Here is a 6,000-nt window from a genome sequence, read left to right on the forward strand (position 1 = left end):
GTAGCTCAGTGGTAAAGCACATGCTTTGCATGTATGAGGTTCTGGGTTCAATCTCCAGGTTCTTCTTTTCACCCTGCTACTTTGCTCATGCCCAGAGGGGATGTGGCCCAGCAGTCTCCCTGCAGGAGTTTCAGTCCTGCTCAGTGAGGGGCAAGTGCCAATTGCATGGAAGGTCTGGGGGGGTTTCTGCTCCTAAGTCACCTCAGTACATGTAAGATTCCCACCCGCTGTGCTGCTTGGGACAAGGGTAGATGAGAAGGGCGAATCTCCAGCACTGGAGGGAAAGGTCCCATCTGCTCAGACTGAGAGGCAAGGAAACAGAGGGGCAGTCAGTGCTCAGAGAGGAGAGAGGTCAGTGATTTACACCCACCAGGGGACACTGTCTTTTTGAGTATCACAGGGGTAGCTGTGTTAGTCTGGATCTGTAAAAAGCGACAGAGTCCTGTGGCACCTTATAGACTAACAGACGTACAGGAGCATAAGCTTTCGTGGGTGAATCCCCACTTCATCAGATGAATGGAGTGGGAATTCTGTGCCTGGCTAGCCAACTACAAAAGCAATTTCTCCTCCCTTGGTGTTCGCACCTCAGCTGCTAGAAGAGGGCCTCATCCTCCCTGATTGAACTAACAGCCTTATCTCTAGACTGATTCTTACCTGCATATTTATACCTGCCCCTGCAAATTTCCATGACATTCATCTGACAAAGTGGGGATTCACCCAAGAAAGCTTATGCTCCAATATGTCTGTTACTCTGTAAGGTGCCACAGGACTCTTTGTCTTTTTGAGGCGAGTGCAGCTGGCTTGGGATGGTGCTGACGATGGGTAGAAAAGAGGCTGGAGTCAATGACTGATGAGACCACAGAAGGGGAAGGGGAATGGCAGCCCCACAGAAGGTCCTGGGTGCTCAGATGCCCCAGTTATTGCACCCTGGCCTGTCAGAGAGAGAGAAAAGACACGGAGGGACCCAGCCCCCCTACAGTGATCCCATGGACAAGAACCTGGCTGGGAGTGGGGTGAAGGTTCCCTGTGGGCAAAGGGGAGCTGAAATCCCTCAGTGTCCTGGAATTTAAGCAATGGAAGCTTCAAACCCTGCACGGGTGTGGGCTGAGGTGCGTCAGCAGAAGGTTGGGCTGGACACGGGAGGCAGGTTTGTATAATTTTTGGTCGTTCCCAGAATGGGACTTAGTCCTGCCCCACCCCACAGCTGTGTAAGGCTCTGGGGGGGGGGAGTTTGGGTGTGGGAGGGAGAGGGATTGGGCACTAGGAGAGAGTTTGGGTGCAGGGTCTGATCTCAGTCAGGGGATTGTGCTGCAGCAGGGTGTGTGGGGGGCAGGGTCTTGGAGAGAGTTTGGGTGCAGGTGTGGGGTCTGGGTTGGGGGTGCAGGAGAGGGTGAGGGGTGCAGCATTTACCTCAGGCATCTCCCGAAAGCAACCCGCACCCCCTTCTGGCAGCAGCCCCTAAGCGGGAGGGCAGGGGGCGTCTCTGAGCACGGCTGCCCGCAGACTCCACCCCTGAAGCTCCCATTGCCACAGTTCTCAGAGTTGGCTCTCAGGGCGGGGGCAGCACGTGGAGACCCCACTCCCCACCCCAGGGGCCGCAGGGACGTGCCAGCCGCTTCCGGGAGTGGCGTGCCACATGGAGCGAGGGTGGGCAGGAAACCGCCTTAGCCCCCTTGTGCTGCTGGTGGTGGTGGCAGGGGTCCTCCGGCTCTTTTAACTTGACCGGGGCAGCAGGCAGGACCAGGGGGGACACTCCCAAGGGCCTAACGTTGCTTTGCACAAGGATAAATCTTGGAACAGGACAGAAATGAAATGGCGGCAGAACCTAAGGAATTAAAAGCCTCCGGATTCTTGTGTGTGCACTGACTCCAAACGGAAACTGTAATTTGACTCACTTTGTGTCTGTGGCCGGTAAAATATCAAGCCAAAATCATTGCAGTGATTGTGACCGTGGGTTTGAGGAGGCTTTGGTCTTATTAAAATGTAACTAGCATGTTACACTTGTGTTTTTAAAGGTGGCTTCCCCAAGCAATTCCAAATTGTTCTTCCCACAGCTGGCTGATGGGGGGCAGCAGGGGATCTCCCCAATCTGGGGGAATCTCTCTGGGCCCCACTGTTAGTTCTCCATCCTTTCTCCTCCTAATCACAGACACCCCTCCCCTCCCCATTATCAGTGTTTTGGAGCGACCCCTCCCTCCCTCCCCTGATGGGATACAGACTCTCTGTGACAGAGATTGACTGGGGCTCCTCTCTGCACAGCCCCAGTGGGGAAGGAAAGAGAAGGGGTGGGGCAGGGCGGGGAGGCGGGGGGAGAAGATGGGCAGGAGTCAAATGGGACTAAACCAGAATCGAGGAGATTTTCTTCCTGTTAAAATGTCCTGGAGTCTCATCACTGAAAAGCTGCATCTTGAGTTAGGTTTGATGCATCAGCCTTTCAATTACCAGGCAAAGGTGTGAACCCCAGAGACTGATAACTGCCTGCTTCCCAGCTTGCTCTAAAAAGCACCTGCAGTGGTGCAATTGGTTGGTATAAAGGGGGCTACTGCTGGGGTTATGAGTTCAAGCCTTGTCTGAAGCACTGGTGTTCATTATCCATGTAGTTTCCCCAGCTTGCTTTGCCCAATGCATAGGGAAAGGAGATTGAGTTTTAACATGTGGCAGTGGGTGTACAACTTGGAAACATCCCCCCTGTGCTGCCATTAGCTCCAGTACATTATTCACTGGCAGGGAGAATTGGTGTATTTGCTCCTGTGAAAGCCGCCAGGACAGGTCTGTGGGCACCAGATCTCCCTGCTTTTTCCAGCACACCCCTGGCTCCTTCCCTGCCCCAGTCACTGCAGGTAGGAGGATCCTATATGTACTGAGCCTAAACATTTCACTGGGCCTTCTTAGCACAGTTAGCAGCATGTCAGTCTCATAATTTGAAAGTCTCGAAGCTCAAGCCTCAGAGAAAGAAATGGTTCTGTTTCCTGCTTTGGATTTTCTAAAGGAATTCAGAGAAAAGAAAGTAGAGGAAAGTGGTTTTTAGACACCCTCCCACCCATCTAACACACAGAGGCTTTTCCAAGGCATTAACTTTTCCTTCTCTGTGCAGTTTGTATTCTCCATAGAGCAAAATAAACCAAAAACATGCAAGTCTAAGCCTAATACTGTACAAAACTCAATACAGATCAAATCTCACCCTCAGAGATCTTCCAATAAGCTTCTTTTGCAGACTAGACTTATTTCTTGTGTAAGCAGAGTCAGGATGAGATCTACCCTGACATCTGGTGGTACATTATGAGGAGTGGGCAAAGGAATTTTAGGAATGTGCATTTGCATTGGTAAACCCACTCCACTTAGCATAACACACAGCAGCATGGGATGGTTATTTTCACACTGTGGAATCCCCAATTTCTTTGTTATTGGGGCAGGAAGGAAAAAAAGTGCTGTTACCTTAATTATGTGAATGAGGAACTATGAGACTGCTTTATGACAGAAATGACTCAACCTACATTAAATAGTACTTGCTAGACAAGGGACATGGGTTCCAAAACCCAGTGAAGGGAGAGAGGTTGGGGACTGGTGTGTGTACCTGATGGCATGGGTCCCTTTTGAGGGCCTGGAACACCAATTGCACATCCTCTTTTCTCCACTGTTAAAGAGCAGAGCTAATTTTGAATCCTTTAGGAGTCCATCTGGAGGCTGGTGACCTAAATTCACGTTGGGCCAAGGTGGCACTGTGGCTCCTCTACTACAAGTTGAAACCACTAAGAGCTGAAATCACTAAAAGAGCTAAGCTTACTGAGCTGAGATCACTGAGTGGGGGAGCCTGAAGATCGATCGCTAAGCAGCTGGCAGAGCGGAGCAGTCTGCAGCACGTTGGCGCAGCCCGTGGAACAGTGAGCAGTGTGGAGCGGTTCGCGTGGACGGCTGATGCGGTTCACGGGTTGGCTGGAGGAGCGGCACAGCTGGTGGAGTGGAGCCAGTCGTGGTGAAGGCTGCAGCAGAACTCCACGGAGAAGCGGGGCAGTCGGCCCTGGCCCATATAAGGTGTCCCTTAATGTGTGCCCCCACCATTTCCACCCAGGCTGGGGGGGGGGTAAAACTCTGCAGATAAACTTTTGAACTCTGGGGTGGCACTGACCAGAGACAGAGACTCTTGGGTTGTTGGACTTTGGGGTGATTGGACTTAAGACCCTAAGGGGGAAAGGACAGTGCCAAATGTGCTTGGAGGTGGGTTTTTTTGCTTATGGTTTGTGTATAGTCCTGGTTGTGGTGTCTCTCCAACGTGATGCCGCATTGTTTCCCTCCTTTATTAAAAGGATTTTGCTACACTCAGACTCTGTGCTTGCGAGTGGAGAAGTATTGCCTCCTAGAGGCGCCCGGGGGGGGTGGTAGGTAATTGTCCCAGGTCACTGGGTGGGGGCTTGAGCCAGTTTTGCATTGTGTTATTGAAACAGAACCCCTGGATACTGAACCCGGCCCTTGTTGCTGCCAGCTCAGAGGGGCAGAAGGGTTACACTTGTCTGGGCCCAACCTTTTCACCTGGTATAGCCCTTGTTCCAGCTCAGGTGGTAGCTAGGGGATGTCTCATGACTGCAGCATGTTTGTTCAGTTCCACCCCCTTATACAGCTTTGGTACAAGGCAGGAATCTTTTGTCTCTCTCCTGGGGAAAAGCCCCAGGTTTAAGATGGATTCCTGTACCAGGTAACATGGTCACATGTCCTGTGAGACCCCCAAGCCTTCATTCTTCCTGGCCTGACTCACAGATGGTGCAGGATGGAGCCATCTCCAGTCAATTGTCCTGGTTAATGGGAGCCATCAAGAGTCCAAACCACTATTAATGGCCCACACTTTGCATCATTACAACAGGACCACAGAGTTATAGTTCATATTTCTAGTTTCAGATACAAGAATGATCGAGTCATACAAATAGGATGAACACACACAGTAGATTATAAGCTTTGTAATGATACTGCACAAGAGACCTTTTGCATGAAGCATGTTCCAGTTACATCATATTCACACTCATTAGCATATATTCATAAAATCCTATGGAGTGCAACGTCACAGCAGGGAAAGGGTTTTACTGCGGCACTTGGGAGCAGTTGAGTTTCATGTTCAGGCTGTGGTATGAGTTCCTCCAGGTTTCTCGTAAGCACACAGGGACCTTAGCAGGTGCTCTCGATACAGGAATGGCCCAGACACGATAAAGTGATGGGAACTGCATTTTCCTTTTTTATTTTTGTATTTCCAATGACATTTCTGTTTGTGATTTTGTTTTGCTTTGTATAACTGTTTTCTCCTGGATTTTTTATTTAACTAAAAAAAGAATAAGGCCTCAGGGCACCGGATGGAGGAGCAGGCTGGGGCTAGGACTGCTAAGAGAGCCAGAGTAGCAGGTTTTCTGTACTGTTTCCTGCTCTCATTTTCTTGATTAGTTTCTCTTCTGCATGGAATTTGCTTCTTTGAAATATGAGCCTGACTAGCTCAGTTGGTAGAGCATCAGACTTTTAATCTGAGGGTCCAGGGTTCAAGTCCCTGGTCAGGTGAAAAGTAACCTTTCCCTATTGGATATTTCCCCCAGAACTGATGAAGGCATCTCTCCAGAATGTTATTTGAATCACTTTTTTCCCCCAGGAATTCACCTTTCACTAGGAAGGGCCATGTACTGCCTGGGACTGAAGGGGAAACTTCCTCACATGCCCACTGGCCTTTCACAGTCTGGATTAAGAAAGGCCTCTGGGAGGTGCAGCAAACTGCTGCATGACAACTTGGTGAGCAAATGCAGGGCTGCCCGCACAGGGTCATATACACCAGAGCTCAGCAGAGGTCTGGGGGTTCCCTATTGGTCCCATGGTGTAAGGGCAGCACTCGGGACTTTGAATCCTGCAATCTGAGCTGAAGTCTCGGTGGGATCTGAGGACAATTCCTGTGCCACAAACCCTGCTGGGTCTTCCAAGGCTCTATCTTGCTCTCTCCAATGCCATGAAAGCCTGTCTTTCACCCGCTAGCTG

The 6,000-nt window shown here is 50.5% G+C and overlaps 1 non-coding gene across 1 annotated transcript; it reads left to right on the forward strand.

The window, feature by feature from the left end:
- Positions 1 to 5,462: 5,462 nt before the first annotated feature.
- Positions 5,463 to 5,535, forward strand: TRNAK-UUU. Its single transcript has one exon. It is a non-coding gene; the product is annotated as a tRNA-Lys (tRNA).
- Positions 5,536 to 6,000: the final 465 nt, after the last annotated feature.

The sequence above is a fragment of the Mauremys reevesii genome, linkage group 12, assembly GCF_016161935.1.
Source record: "Mauremys reevesii isolate NIE-2019 linkage group 12, ASM1616193v1, whole genome shotgun sequence".
Classification (NCBI taxonomy): Eukaryota; Metazoa; Chordata; order Testudines; family Geoemydidae; genus Mauremys; species Mauremys reevesii.